The sequence below is a fragment of the Pezoporus flaviventris genome, unplaced genomic scaffold (genome assembly GCF_033815535.1).
Source record: "Pezoporus flaviventris isolate CSIRO_AGI_PZ_B2104156 unplaced genomic scaffold, CSIRO_AGI_Pfla_v1 ptg000078l, whole genome shotgun sequence".
NCBI classification, from domain to species: Eukaryota; Metazoa; Chordata; class Aves; order Psittaciformes; family Psittacidae; genus Pezoporus; species Pezoporus flaviventris.
Window position 1 is genome coordinate 16,195,920 of NW_026892626.1, and position 15,931 is coordinate 16,211,850.

Consider the following 15,931-nt stretch of genomic DNA (forward strand, 5'->3'; position numbering starts at 1 on the left):
TGAAAAGCATCCGGATACTGCACCAAGACACATTATAAAGCGGGTTTATTTTCCCCTCTTTTCCCAGCCCATCTTCCCAGAGCACACCATTTCCCATCCCCAAAGGCTGCCGGAGGAGCCACGGACCAGGTACCACACCGCAGCATCCTCTGGTTTCCCCTAGGAAACTCATCTGAGCCGCTTCAGTTTGGCTTGTGTGTAAGTTATTATTAAAGCTGAGCAAATAATTCAGGCCGAAAGCTCCGGGAAGAAGGTTTTGCCTTTTCATTTTCCACTCTTGAGCTGTCTGCAATTTCCCCAGTGCTCAGGGATGATTTAAAGACCTGTCTCCGGACGGGAGCACTTTGCTGCGGCGTCAACTGCGAGTGTTTGATGGCCTGAATTTCACATGCACTGATGAGGACACGCTGGACACATAAGGATGGATGAGTCTTTGCCGGTACCCTAATTAGGTGAGCAGCGTTTGCAAGCGAGTTTTGGGGGGGTTTGAATGTGTTTGAGACCTGCAAACCCTTCACGCCGAGTTAACAACCTGTTCGTTAGGCAGGGCTCCGTGAGCGCTTTCCTTTATGGATCAGCATTTTTCCAGCTGCTGGTACCCGCCTCAACACACCATTTCCATGGAGCACCTCGATCGCTCTCTTTGCACCCCAAAACATCACTAAAGACATAGGAAAAAACACAAGGAAGGATAGGACCGTGGGGCCGTTGGGATGCAATGGCTCTGACCTTCCAGCGCCGCAGCCATCCCAGGCATTTGCTTCCTCATTAGTGGAAAGGTTGGGGAGAACGGATCGGCTCTGGGCAAACTCCCCGTGGTGCTCGCATGACGCAGGCTGGCAAAGGCAGCTCGCCCCGAGGCTCAGGCAAGCACAGGCCAGAAACAAAGCAGGGAGAGGAGAGCCACATCAGCGGTCCCCATACTTGTTGTTGTCCCCGCATCCCACCCGCCTATCCCATGCTGGGGTAAAGCAGAGTCTATCCTCAAGACCACACAAACCACCTCCTATAAGAGATACCCTCAAACCCTTTGCCGGAGGCTTGCGACCCCTGACTCATTGGGATGCTGAAGGGGCTGAGAAAGGGACACAAGCACTCCTATGGATGTGGGGGACACGATATTGAAGCAACCACATCCTATTTGGGGATTCAGCTCTGGAGAAAGGAACCGCTCCAGGTTTGGGCACAGCAGCCGCTGCAGCCCAGTTTGTTTGCTCAGGATGGATCAAAACCGTGACATTAACCCCCTGCTGTAAAGACCCCCCCACCCCGAGCAGCGCATGTGTGACACAGAAGGAGCCATTTAAAGCCTCCCAGCACCCAAAGGGGCCAGGGCTGCTCTTGGGGCCATCCCAGGTAATGGAGCCTGGGGCTCCATTAGTCCTTGCTGGAAACCCTTCTCCAGCCGGACCACACGGCTCTCTCCTCCCATTGCATAAGTGCATTCTGTGAGCAAACCCAGCCTTTGGCCATGCTCTTTCTCCAGCCTCACTCTCCTTATTCCTTTCCCTCATTCCGAACAGTCACTGAAGCACCAAGAGAGGGAAAGGAGAGGAAAACCCAACGCTCATCCCACCCGTAAAGCAAAACCCAGGATGCAAGAAGGGGGAAAACAAGCAGAGAGTGGTGTCAGATGCCTCCCCCCAATCCATCCCCTCCTGGTTTGCCTGTGGGAGTTTGACAAAAGTGCCTTTCGGCTGACACAATGATTACAGGGTGCTGAGACACAAGTTGCACATGGATTTCTTCCCTGCATTTCAAGCAGGGTGAGGACACGGCCGCAAAAGCAGCTGCACTTCTGGAAGGGTCACAGTGATGGGGGAGAGGGGAGGTGGCAAAAGGAGGGATGATTTGGGGAGAGGAGGAAGGAGGGATAATTCCTGCTTAGGGAAAACAAGCAAGGAGAGAGCGGGTGGGAGCGTGCACGAGAGTGCGAAGCCAAAGGCAGGTCCATGATGGAGTGGGGATGGATTTGGTGCTGGTCTCTGAACCAGCCTGAAGCAGGAAGGGGAGAAGCTGGAGCTGCTTCCCGGTGAGCAGGGTGAGATCCTGTGGCACTGCTATGAGGATCCAGGCAGCAGCAGCAGCAGCATTGGGAAGGTGTATGCAGCGCGCGTGCATCTCCCGGTGGGAATGCAGACTGAGCGGGGCAGAGCGCGGTGCCCTGGGCACACTTGGACTCCCCATGCCTGCAGGCAGTGGGTGCTGGGCAGCGGGAAGGAGGAGAGGAGGATTTGAGCTCCAAACTCAATCTGTTGGAGAACTTGGCCTGCTCCCCGTCAAGCTGAAAATAGCACACATGTAAGGACGTGCACGCAGTGCTGGCTGTGTCCTCGCTGAGCGCTTCCTTCCTGCTGTGCCCCAGCCCTCCACATTGCTGCCTCCCCACAGCCCCTCATATCCCCCCTATGGGGACAGGTCTCAGGCAAGAGGTGTTTGGGGCTCCTTAGAGCATCCTTATTATGGCAAAGTGAGGCTGGTGCATGGATATGGAGCTGGAGCCCTGTTCTTTCACCTTCATGTTTACCACGAGGTCTGTCCAGTGGCAGCATCCCCACCGTTATCATCTGGAGTGGGTGAGGATAAGCACAGCTCACGACGGGAGCCGAGCTCTATTAGAAGCAGGCATCTGTCTTTAGCCCTCCCTATGGCCACCAGCTTGCACTCAGGATGGGGCAGTGAGCACATACGAGTGCCCAGGCAACTGTGGCAGCAGGGGGGTACCTCCATGAATCCCCAATATTGCTCCAGATTATATCTGCAAACCCGTTGTTGGTGGTGGGATAACAAAGACATCGTCCTCCTCTGCAGCAGCAGTGCTGCACGGTCGGGGTCGAGCCCCAGCCCGCACAGGGATGGTGAACTAGCAGAGCATGCAGCAAGCTGGAGGATGGAGATAACCCTGGCAGCAACCAGAGCTGATTCCTGCAGGGGAGAGGCAAGAAAACAGGCTGAGCTCCCAGTGGATATCGGGCACGGGAATAATGGGAGAGCTTTGCTGGGACGTCGGCCGCAGCTCTGAGCCCTGCTGTTTTCCCAGCCCTGTTTGAATGCTCCCTAAAGAAATGTTCCTCTAAAGGGTGCGTTCCCTGGGATGGAGGAATACAGGGTTTCTCACCCCAAATCTGCGCCTGCTGGGATGATGCTTTATGATGAGAGCTGCAGAGCCTGGCTGGGGACAGCAGCCGGATGACAAGGGACATCATGGGCATGGACCAAGCACAGCTTTAACGGGCACTTGCAACCAAAAATGTACCTGAGCATCGCCAAAACCCCACTGCTTCCCAAAGGCCTTTGAGGAGCGGCATTAGCGAGCGTGTGGTATCAGCTCTCCTGAAACAAAGCCATTGTGGTCGAGGCAGGATCCTTATTAATTCCTTCCTCTCTTTAACTTCCAGTTTTCCTCAGTTCCCTTTCCAACTGCTCAGGTAGGGGTTGGGCTCCACCGGCACCAGTCCATGTCCCTGCGGCACAGCGCTGCCAGCGTTATCGCTCCATTACACAGGGATGTGATGAGTGGTTGCATACAGGGTCCGTAACAAGCTTGGAGGCACATGAGGGGAAGGGAGCCCTGGATGGGGCAGAGAGCCATGGGGTGGAGGAAAAAGGAGGGTGGGGAGCACTGAAATAACACCCCGGAGCCATCGGCAGCCAAGCAGGGGGGACGCACAGCCAGGTCCTGGCAGGAAACTGCCACTTATTGGAACAGCATCGTTTGTGAACATCCCACCTTTTCCCTAGACACCGCCCTCTGGGACAGAGCACAGGGAAAGGGGTGGGATGGGATCCCCTCAGCACCCACAAAACCCACCCAGTAATCGCTTTTCCCATCTCTGCCTGCAGCAGCTGCCTTGGACACTTATCCCCAACACATTCACCCTCCGCTTTTGGGTCCCCCCATTGCCCTCATTCCCCTTTTTCCCCCCTCATGCCCTCATTCACCTTAAAAGCACCATTTCCCCTATTACAGCCCACACCCTTCAACCCTGCAATCCCCTCCAGCAGCACTGATGCCATTTAAGCATCCCCAGATCCCGGGGATGCTGATGTGCAGCAGCCCCTGTTCAGGGGACAGCCCTTGGATGCTCTGTGTCCTGCTGTGATACCCACTCACCCACCAGTTACATAAACTGCTTGGAGCTGGGACTGTTTTTGTCTGTGTTGCCTCCAGCACTGTGCTCTTCAACTTTATTTGCATAACAAATAATTAATAATAATTAATGACTGGGAGAACGGTGCCGATTGCCAGATCCTGCTAATTAGAGCACCAGCGCCATTGCAGGCATCCCACAGCCCCATCTCCCCACCAAGCACCGGGCTGTGGTCAGGGATGTGATGGGGACCATGATCCTGTGGGACTCTTGTCCCTTTAAGGAGGAGGAAGAGGAGGAGGAGGCGGCACTACCTGGGACGGGTCAATGGTGCTCGCAGGGTTTTGGCTGGTACCCACATGCCAGTGCCTCAATGCAGCCTCGCTCCATCACACAGCATCCCATGCTCTGCTTTCTCCCTGCCCTTATTAGAGCCGGGCCAACACTACTTAATTGTCTGACGATGGCACCACTCCATTAATTACCATGTAATTAATGGGAAAACGGGCGCCGGCTCATTAGACAGGAGCCTTTGCTCCAGCAGCCCCACAGCCAAATGGTGCTGGGGATGCTCCTCACCTGGGCCCCATTGCTGGTGGCAGCCCCTCACCATGGGAGGGGTCTGAAAGCATCAGGGAGACCCCCCCCCGCCCCGTGTCACTGACACTGGAAAGTAAGGAGTGAGGATGTGAGTGACTGCCTCGCCTGTAAGGGGACACTCGGGTGTACATGGCAGCCTCTGCCTGGAGCTCGCAGCCCTGCAGGGCATGGCCCTGAGAGGGAAGAGAAAGGGATAAAAGGAAAAAAGGAAATGGGAAATGCTGAAAGGAAAGGGGAAAGGAAAATAATAATAATAAAAAGTGAAAAGGACAAGATAAAGAAGAAGAAGAGAAAGGAAAAATAGGGAGAAGAGAGGAGAGGAGAGGAGAGGAGAGGAGAGGAGAGGAGAGGAGAGGAGAGGAGAGGAGAGGAGAGGAGAGGAGAGGAGAGGGAAAGGGAAAAAGGAAATGGAAAGAAAAGGAGAAAATGAGAAGGAAAAGAGAAAGGAGAAGGAAAAGGAGAAGGAGAAGGAAAAGAAGGAAGAGAGAAAGGAAAAGGAGGAGAAGGAGAAAGAGAAGGAAAAGGAGAAGGAGAAGGAGAAGGAGAAGGAGAAGGAGAAGGAGAAGGAAAAGAAGGAAAAGGAAAAGGAGCAGGAAAAGAAGGAAAAGGAAAAGAAAAAGGAGAAGGAAAAGAGAAAGCAAATGGAAAAGAAGGAAAAGGAAAAGGAAAGGGAGAATAAAAAGGAGAAGGAAAAGAGAAAGCAAATAGAAAAGGAGAAGGAAAAGGAAAAGGAGAAGGAAAAGGAAAAGGAGAAGGAAAAGGAAAAGGAGAAGGAAAAGGAAAAGGAAAAGGATTGGTCAGATTCTCTCCCCTTTGCTCTGCTCAAGCGCTCTCTGTATCACACACAGTGTTCGTGTGTGCCCATGGAAGTGCTGAGCCGCGGGTGCAGGGGCAAGCGATGCACGGACCCCAGCCCCAGCTGTGGGGAGCAGGGCGCTTTCCCCGCCGGCAGAAGCAGGGATGAAGCAGCCCGAAGCCCTTTCCCTTTGTGCCCTGCAAGTCCCAATCGCTTTCCTTAACCCCTGCAGCATCCTGGACAAGCCCTCGGTGCCGGCAGAGCCCCGGTGCCACTCGGCACCGCTCCCACTGCAGCTCCAACCGGGCCCCTGGCTTTCCACCACCCTCAGAGCAGAGCCCTGCGTGATTCCACTCCCCTGGCCCTCCTCTGGAACTGTAATTCCTTTGCGGAGCTGCTTCCCCTTCAGCAGCACACATAATCCATTGCTCTGTAATTACACGGGAATTTTAATATCTGGTGTATTTATAAGATGCACTTAATTCATCAGCCCCTTTGAGCATGTTGTCATTACAGCCTTCAGCGCGGCAGGAAGGATGACTTGCTGTCAGATGGAGATTAGCTGGCCCTCGTGTGCAGTGAGTTGCAGTGAGTTCTCAGCCCGGCTCAGAACCACACTACAATAGCACCGGGGAGCAGGACCCCACTGTTCCCGGTATCCCAGAGCCCGGGGGGATTCCCAGTGCCAGGATTCCAGAGACAACAGGCAGCAGGATCCAAGCAGCACCCAATCCCCCTTTCCCAAACATGGGAATCACCTGGCAGGGCCGGATTTGGCATTCACAAAAGAAGGGCCTGAACTGGGGGAGCTTTATCCCTGCAGCCAAGCACTGGGGGCTCCCCAAAGGGCTCCCCAAGGCGAAGGATCCACACTTGGATCCCTCCAAACTCACAGAGAAAGCGGCTGCTACTGAAGGCTTATTTTTCCTGGCGGTTGTTCCAGTGGCTCCTTTCCAACCATGTCCTAAAAGGGAACCAAAGGCCTTTGAGCCTCTTGCAGTGAGCACAATGCAATGATTTTCCCAGCCCGGGCAGCAGGGATGAGCTCACCGGCGTCCTTGGTTCCCCCCCCGGCTTCGGGGTGCAGGGTCCCTGTGCCATGCACCGTAGATGACAGGGCTGGATGGGGAACCAGTGGGAAGCTGGGATCCACGGCACTGGGGCCGGGGAAAAACACCAGGGAGCGATGGGCAGAATGGGACAGGGAGGATGGGGATCTTGGGAGTCCTGGCTCTCACTGCTGGGTAACACCATATTCACACCGGGATCATACCGGGTATTCCTGCAGTGATGGGTTAGGCAGTGCTGGGGTAATGCTTAGACTCAGTGATCTTAAAGGCCTTTTCCAACCTGGCTGATTCCATGATTCTATGTCCACACTGCCCTGTCAAGCAGGCAGCACCCAGGGGTGGTGGCATCTGCCCCTACTTGAGGCCACCTCGCACTGGCCGTGAGGCACCATGGAGGTGCAGCACCAGGTGACCCAGCATCCTCAGGATGGGACAGAGACCTGCCAGGTCCCCATAGCATTAGGTGACAACTGGGACGGAGCTGGGGCCCAAATCTTCCTCCTGCATCCATCGAGCCACGTCAGAGTGCAGCTGTGATGACATTTTGGATGGAGCGGGACCCTCAGTGAGTACCAACCTGAGCCCACCCATTAACCCCAGTTCTCCCAGTGGCTGCCGGCACTGAGGCAGCTCCGGATGCACCCCAGCATTTGGCATCGATCACACAGACCCCCACCAGACCACGGCCTCTGCACAACCTGGCAATAAGGTCTCTCTTTCATGCTCCCTGCTCCGGCACCTTGTTCCTCTCTGGGTACCCAAGCCAGAGGCTCAAAGGATGCTGTGGCCTGCCTGCTGTCCCCCCTACCCCATATCACCGGTCCACAGCACATACAGCATCTCCCTGCAAAGATGCTGCACTGAGCATCAGCCGGTCCTTGCCCCTACATGCCAGCCCCAAGCAGGGACATTGAGGGCAGAGCTAAAGCTGGACCAGGGCTCCTCCAGCTCAAGGGTATCCAAGAGGCTGGTAATGTCCCATCTCCTCCTCCCCATCCAGAACAACCCTGGTACCTGTTCCCCCAGGAGACCACAGCCTCCTGCCTCAGTTTCCCCACCTGCACAGCAGGGCTATGCTCTTTGAGCAGGGCAGAGATGGGAGCACGGCTGGCAGGGGATGCCAACAGGGTCTATACCCTGATCCCTCCCTTAACACCAGAGCAGGGCTCGTTCTGCTCTCCTCCTCCCCATCTCCTCCTTCCACCAGGTACTACCATCCGGGGGGGGGGGGAACTCTGGCTCCCAAGGTCACTGAGCAGACAGGCTTGGGTGCAGAGGCCACATCCCTAGTGCCCAGCCATCCCCTGGGGCTCTCCTGCTCCTCAAGTGCCTCCGTCCCTCCCTCCTCTCCCCAAAAAGCAGCTATCCAGGGAGATGCTCCGCGCTGCAGCTCTGCCGGTGGCACTGGCGCTGAGCAGAGCACACTGCAGCACCGCCGTTATGTAAGCCCCAGCCGGGCTCCGGGGATGTAGGACACCGGGGTTACCCCCCACCCCATCTGGGGGGCTGCCCCCCCTTACCCCAGCCCGGCCCCGGGGTCATGGAGCAAAGGGGGGGACCCCCCGTTAACTCAGCTCACACTGCAAGGGGTGCAAAGGGGATCAGGGTGGCCCTGATGAGGGGCACACGGTGGTGGCAGGGGGGCAGCAGTGGGGGGTGTGGGGTGTGTGCTGTGTGTGCTGGGGGCTGTGTAGCTGTGGGGCTGGAGATGGGGTGGGATGCAGCTGGGGGGCAACGGGTGATGCGCTCCCATCCCACTGAGTCCTCTGGAACCCTCAGCCCCAACTTTACCGGGGCTCACCCATGTAGGTGGGAGCTGAGGGATGGAGCTGGGTGGCCAGGCTGTGATTCCTGGGTTGCGCCTCCCTCAGAGTGACTCATGGAGCAGGATGAATGCAGCCAGGGAAAAGGATCCCGGCCTCTCTCCCAGCCTGCTGTGTGTATTCCCCATCCCTGCGTCTCGAGAGGGTCAGCAAACCTAGAGACAGCCTTCCTGGGGTCAGCATCCTTGGCATTAGCATCCCTGGGACAGCACCCCTGTGGTCAGCTTCCTTAGGATCAGAATGCCTTGGGAACAGCACCCATGGTGTTAACAACCCTGGGACAGCATCCCTGAGGAGAGCATCCCTATTGCTTCCAGTGCTGCCTGGGGAACAGCATCCTTGGTGTTAACAACCCTTGGGCAGCATCCCTGAGGAGAGCATCCCTATTGCTTCCAGTGCAGTCTGGGGAATCAGGATCAGGGCTTCCCAGAGTTAAAGGGGAGATTCTGCCCCTGTGGGATAGCCCCAGCATCACCTGCCTTGCAGGGAAGCAGAGGTGAGGGATGGCACAGTGGGCATCATCCATCCTGGAAGCACAGGGAGCGGGCAGGCAGTGCTGGCAGCACCAGGGCTCCCCCAGGACCAAGCCCTACCCTGGCTCATGGACTGGCAGAGAGCCGGCAGCATTCCCTGCTATGGCACAGGACAGGGATAGGGAGCCCATGGCCCCCCAACCATGTGGCTTCTCCCTGGCCTTCTGCCAGGCATGGTCTGGATCTGGCCATTCCTTTTTGGAGGTGGGGAGAAGGGAAGAAAGCCCAGGCAAAGGCTCCCAGCAATAGGAGATACCAGAACAGGAAATTAATGTTAATTAATTCATAATGACGCTGCGATAGTGATACCAGATGCTTCAAAAGTCCAACGGGGGAATCTGAAAGAGCTTTGCAAGAAAACCATCGCCCACCGGCACTCCTGCCTCGCTGCAAGCTGGGAACGAGGGAGCGAGCTGGGGATCAGGAGCTGGGACCAAAGCATCAAAGCTGGCACTGAAGGACCGAGCTAGGACAAGGGAATAAGCCAGGAATGGGAAAAGAGGGGCATGTCCCAGTGAGGTGACAGACCCACAGTCAAACGGAGCTGTGGGGAGCAACACCAGGCACCCACCACCCTCCCACCCCAACTTAGAGCTGGAGTGGGCCCTGGGATGCAGGGGCTCCCTTGATGCTCATTTTTCCCTCCCTTCCTTCCTTCCATTCCAGACACACTGGGAGCAGGACAGCTGGATGGATGGGCACTGAGGCCATGCAGTGGGGACAGAGGGACAGGGACACAGGTCCTTCCCCAGCCCATCTCCCCACGCTCAGAGGACAGCTCCCAGCTCCTGCAGCGAGGCAGCACCAGGAATGGGAGCAAACCAGGGTGGTTTCTCCCTTCTCACCCACAAGCAGCCTTGCCCTGCACTGTCAAACCCAAACAGGGCTGGACCTTAACCAAAGGGTGCAGAAGAGCCTAATAAAGGGGCTTAAGCCCCAAGAGCACCTCCCCAGGCCCGGAGACCATGGAGCCAGTGCCGTAAAGATGCAACCATGAACTAAGCAGAAAGCACAGACAATGGCTTGGAGCCATTCACTGCCCTGGTACCCCCGGTCAATAGCAAGGATTATGGGCCACCCAGTGATGCAACAGCTCCTGCACCCAGAGGGGACCCCCAAAACAGGGGTTAAGGGAGGCAGCCAAGGCCATAGGGGCTGGCAGTGGTGGAGCATTATGGCAGAGCACGGCCAGGGCACAGCGCTGCCATCACTGCTTATATAAGGTGCCTGCTCCGTGTGCCACATCCCGAGTGGTGACAGGAGAAGGGGATGGATCCATCCCTCGTAGCGGCGGCGCTCCCGCTCCTTCTAGAGACAGCATCCTCCCAAGTGCCACGCTGCCCTCTCCTCTACCTGCACAGAGGTTGGGTGAAGCTCCCAGTGACATTCACACTCCAAACCCAGACCCCAACAGGGAAGGAAATGCCAGGTTTTAGCTCATGGTGCAGTTCCCTCGACAGCTCCTCCGAAGTTTATCCGTATTGGAGAACCATTCCCACCACACTGCCAGGGATGATGCTTCCACAGCCTCGGATGGATGGTGGGGAGATGCGGGAACCCACAAGCCATAGATATGCCCACAAAACACCACACCAGGGGGAACGCTGCCATCCCACCCCGACGGATCCCATGGGATTTGCCATATTCCCTGGGGTCATCTCAGGGCTCGGAAAAAAACCCACTTTGACGCCATAGATAAAGCAACTCTTTCAGGTAAAGAGCAGCAGAGGTAATAGTGGATTTTAGAGCCTATAAATCAGAAGGAAGAAATAAAGCAGCCTTTAAGGTGCCTCCCCCAGCAAAGCCAGTGCTTATCCAGCACAGATGGAACACTCACTGTTATTCCAGGCCTGAAAGGAGCAGGCAAGGAATGTATCACTATTATATTATGGGGTTTTTTAGCCTTGTTTTCATTATTTTCTGATAGCTCCATTGCTTTGTGCTCACACAAAGGGAATTTCACCTCCTGTTCGGAACAAAAGGCCCTGGAAAGTTTGGCGGAGAAGGGGATGAGGAGAAGGAGCTTTATAGAAGCAAAATGAGTTGTTGCAGGCTTTGGGCTTGGTTTTCTTTGCAATGAGCTGTAAAACAGCCCTGGGAAGACCTGGCACGAGAGTCCCCATCCCCACCAGTGTCACCCCCGGGCTGGGAGCAGGGATGTCTCACAGCCCCTAGGAGGCCAGGGTTGATTCGGGGTGCAACAGGACCGCTTCCCATCCTTCCCACACGCAAGCAAAGTCTTCGCCACGCTTTCTAAGAATGGGAAAGGAGAAAACCCAGCCCTCATTTGCCGACACCGCTGCTAAACAGGTGGTTCTATACCACAAGTGCAGGAAGGGGGAGAGAAGGAAAAAACAAAACCCTTGTTTTGGTGATTTTGTGCTCATATTCAGTGCAGACGCGCCTGGGAAGGGATGCTGCTAAATACACACCATTCCCCCCTCCTCGAACACTCTTTGCTCTATAATTAAGAGAGGCTGCTAAAAATACAGATAGCCTCCAGCACCCAGAGAAGGCGTGTGCAGGTGCTGCTAACTGGAGGCACTTGAGTACAGCTCATTTTGTGGACCATTTTACTAGCCTGGCTCGTGCTCCGCGCCGATACTATTACAGTGATGCAATTTATGCTGCTGCTGCTGCTGTCGTTGTCGGCTCCCTTTGCCTTCCCCCCCCTCCCCTCAGCTTCCTTCCTTGCGGTTTGCAGTTTGCCTTCGAAGCACACAGACACAAACCCCTCTGCTCTCACATCAGCTCACCCCAGCGATGGTCCAGGTTAGCCAGGAAGAAGAGGGTCACGCGAGCGCGCATCGCACACGCGCGGGCACACGGATGCGGGCACGTACACGGGGGCATTGCCCTGCCGTGGGCATTCCCGAAACCAGGCAGTGTGCAAAAGTTTTGGCTTGGGAAAGCCAGCTGGATGTGGGAAGCGAGCGGAGGCAAGCGCGGCACCGGCGCTCCCAAAAAGCCAACAGCAAACCCTTTGGGTAGGCAGGGAGGGAGGGGGCCCGTGGTATCGGTATAGTGATAGTGGTCAGCTTGGTAAAATCCACCCCCTCTTTCCCCATCCCCAAACTGGCATTTTGGGTACAGGGGTGACGGAGTGCGAAACTTCCCCCGTCTGATTTCCCCATTAGGGCTGCAATAGGTGGAAGTGATTGACTCACTATGAGACTGCTGTTTTTGCCTCTGACTTGGGATGGAGACGGAGCTGGAGGAGCAGTGGCTCTGTGGCAGGCAGGCGCTTGGAGCTTGTCACTTACCTCTCACTGCATCCAGCCGTGCCCCCCCGCCCCGGCCGTGGGGCTGCAGGTCCTGGAGAGTTAGCTGGCGGGGGACCCCAGATCCACTCGGGTTTCTTCCAGGACCGACGTTCGGCTGCTGCTTCTTAGGCACAGACCCAACCCCTCCATTCCAACCACTGTTGGGGGGGGGAGCGGTGGGGGGGGGGTGGAAATAATAAACGTATCTTCTTCCAAAAGGGAAAAACAAAAATTAAATTAAAAAAAAAATATGTAAAAGGGGGAGATTCTGAATAAAAAAATAAACCCCACGCGTTTGTTTTTCTTGGTTTGGTTTCCCCCTGCCACCCCCCGGAGGAAATAAAGAATAAAAACAGATAAATCCCAGCGAGCAAAAGATCCAGACTCAGGTGAATTTCGCTTCAAACTCCCTCTGCGCTTTCAGAGCCTTCAGCCACAAACGGGCTCTGGAAGATGCTGGGGGACCCATCGTCGCCAAAGTGTCATCAAATATCCTCTCGGGCTCAACTCCGCTCCTGCCCGGGGAGGGTGGACTTCTTCCCTGCTTGCTGCGTGCTGTGGAGTTGGCAGGGACCTGCCTGGTTCAGCCCCAGCGTGCAGGGTGGGTGGGTTGGTTGGTTGATGTGGGTTGGTTTTCTTCTGCCGGTTTTTTTTCCTGCCTCCTTTCTCGCTGCTATTGGTTTCCCTGCTATCTGATCCTGAGCGAGCGCTGCAGCTCGCCGCTTCCCTGCTTTCCCCCCCCCTCCACCACCACCACCACCCCTCCCTTCTCCTCTCTCCAGCTCCCAGCCTTTTGACAGGGAATGAAACACAGACACCCAGTGAGACAGGCTCCAGCTTCTACAAAGCTCCACTCCCTCCTACTGCCTTTGTCCGTGAACAGCAACTACTCCAACTCTGCCCGTAGACACAAGTGAACCTCTGCATCAGCACTTTCCTAATGGCTGCTTCACCCGACTCCTTCGGCCCTTCTTCTTCCTCGCTTCCTCTCCTTTACCTTGATGGCTTCCGCTTGCTTTTCCCAGCCTGGCCCCAGCTCCGAGAGCCACAACCAGGACGAAGCAACAACCCTTTCCCCATGGATCCATCTCAGCTCCCCCGCGCCGGCTGCTGCGGTCGGGGGCTTGCGGCCCCGCAGTCCATCACCGTCCTTTCTGGGCGCCTTCCATGAAAAATCGATGGCGGGTACCGCCGTCCCCGGAGGCTTCGCTCCGCTTTCGGCTGCTTTATGAGGGGCAGGGTCTGCGTGAGGTGAGAGGAGGGCTGGGATTTGAACCGCTTCTGCCTTTATCGCAGGCTGAGATTTCTATTTTTTGTTAAGGATTGATTGGAGTCCAAGTTTGGTTCGTGGTGGTGAGCGTTATTTTAAGCCATTCGGGAGGCTTTGGGTGCCTCCAGGTCACTCTGTCCTTATAACAGCGAGGCCTTTTCGGACAGGGTCAAAGTGGAACCTTGCTCCAGCAGCCTTTTTCTGCCCCCCCCATGGAGGCAGGGACACAGAGGGATGCTGCAGTGGGCTCACAACCCCGGCTGGCTTCCAGCCAGAGGGAGATGCAAACCAGCCACCGTCTGTAGTTTCTGATAGACTTCCTCCTCACCCTGCGAGATCCCAGAGCTGCTGCCTGCTCCTTTTTTGGGGATTCGTGGGCTTCGCTCAAGGAGTCACAGCCAGGAGCCCTCCAGCCCCAACAGTGATGCTCAACACGGCTCAGCTTGGCTGCCATGCAGCCAGCGGGTCACATCAAACCCATGAAGCTTCCCCATGTGCCCCATCTCCCTTTTGCATCGCCTACCACTCCTTCCCAGCCTTCTCTTCACTCTTGGCTTCCCAACATGGGTTTGGGATCAGCAATCACTCCCTCTCCTCTTCCCACTGGCAGCATCCTGGAGCAGCGATGCTCCTCATCCCCAGCTCCCATCCTCTCCTCAGCACAGCAAAGGAGCGTCGTGCTTCCCCTCGCTGCTCCCAAACACCCCTGAACTCCAGAGCATCCCAGGGTGATGCTGGCAGTGCTGCCTTCCCTCTCCAAACCAGTTTCCCCATCTCATCCCATTGCACCAACCCCACAGTAAATTTTAACTAACACTTTGGTGAAATCAAAACACAAATAAAACCACTTTTGTTTTTAACCAACAATCCCCAGGTGAAAAGCACTGCAGGGCCTTGTTCTGAGTCCTGATGGATGAATCCAGTGGGGATTAGGGTTTTGCAGATCACAGGGAACAAGATCCTGCATGGTGGGTATGGTGATCACAACCACCCAAAGAACAAGGGGCAGTCAGCAGCATCCTAACCCCAAAACACTGCTCCCTTCAGCCTATCAGGCAGCCCCTCACACCCTGGCTTGCTCCTCTTTGAGGGCTCCTCTCCTTCCACCCCACCATGCCCATCACTCATGGGAAGCTTTCCCAATCCCCTTAGTCCCTGGCAGCGGTGCCAGCCCCAGGCTCCCTGCTCCGGCCCCCCAGCTCCATCCATTCCCTCCGGCAATAATGATAATTAACATGCTGGGCAGGCTGGAAATTGGCTGCAGGGCTGGGGCAGGGAGCTGGACACAGGCCAGGACAAGGCATAGAGGCACCGGTGAGAGCAGTGGGAGCAGCTATAGGATCCCCAGTCTTGGCCCCCTCCCCAGCGCAGTGCTCTGCCAGGGCAGCAGTTTCAAGCTGCTCGAGCTCGGTGTTGCTGCAGCAAAGCAGCAAGTGGGAAATACGTGGGGTTTAAACGCAGGGGGAGATGTGGGCATGCTGTGGGGCTGCAGCCCTTGGGCTGGCTGGGAGGGCAGGATGGAGCTGGGCAGCTAGAACTGGTGAGGCTGGTGTCACCATCACCCTGCCAGGCTTACCCCTCACTCCCTGGTTTACAGCAGGAGATGCTAATAAATAGCCTGGGATTTCCATCCCAGCAAGCCCCAAGGTTCCTTTTGCTTTGGGGGAAGCAGGAAGGTCCCCCATCAGCTCTGAGCACCACGGCGCTGGGGATGGGGAGAGCCATGGGGAAGCGCATCACCCCATCATCCTGCTTCTGGGTGGGTGCAGGACTGCAGCACTGGGAACCCCAAGTTCCTGGCAGGCTTTTGGCTGGGGAAACAGGTGGGGATCCACCCTCACCCTGCAGCCAGGCCAGACTCAGCCACTTGCTTAGGATCCAGCAAAGCAAGGGAAGGAGGGCAAGAGGGTGAAAGGAGGGGATGGACCCAGTGGGGTCTCCAGCAGGTCCCTTCCCGATGCCGGCAGCGCGGCTGCTCGAGCGAGTCAGCACAGAGCCATTAGGGCTAATTTAATCAAGACGGATGGCCCCGTTGGAGGGCTGCCGCCCATCAATCCCGCACTCCCGCTGCATTAGTGTCAGGGCTCCTGGAGGAAGAGGCCAAGAGGGAAGCATGGGGGGAGCAGGGCTGGGGAAACGTGCTAAGTCACCCATCCTCCCAACGGCACAGGGATGCTTGGACCGGGTACCACCATCCAGGTGAGCTCCCCATCCTATGGTGAGCAGCCTAGCCCCAGGGGTATGATTCACCATCCTCCAGCCCCTCCAAAGCCCAGTAGCTGGAGAGGGTGGGATTTGGAGCAACTCGGTTTTGTTGAACCCCAAAAAGGTGCACGGTTGTTCATAAATCCACCATGCCAAGGCAGGGTTTGGCTCCCATGGGAATCTCCTCTGCTCGCTCCAAGGATTTTCGGCAGGAGAGATCAGGATGCTGGTGGAAACAGGCTGGAAGCCCCACAGTAGCTCACAGTATGATGCCTGGGAC

The 15,931-nt window shown here is 56.3% G+C and overlaps 1 protein-coding gene and 1 long non-coding RNA gene across 2 annotated transcripts in view; one reads left to right on the forward strand and one right to left on the reverse strand.

The window, feature by feature from the left end:
• The window catches only part of KCNJ12 (potassium inwardly rectifying channel subfamily J member 12), a 29,467-nt gene extending 17,128 nt beyond the window's left edge, over positions 1–12,339 (reverse strand). The window contains exon 1 of the mRNA XM_061473492.1: positions 12,177–12,339. The gene's annotated coding sequence lies outside the window, so the exon portion shown is untranslated. The remainder of the gene's footprint in view (positions 1–12,176) is intronic.
• Positions 11,582–12,345, forward strand: LOC133279621 (uncharacterized). Its single transcript, XR_009746928.1, has 2 exons — positions 11,582–11,685; positions 12,051–12,345. It is a non-coding gene; the product is annotated as an uncharacterized LOC133279621 (long non-coding RNA).
• The last annotated feature ends 3,586 nt before the right edge of the window (positions 12,346–15,931 follow it).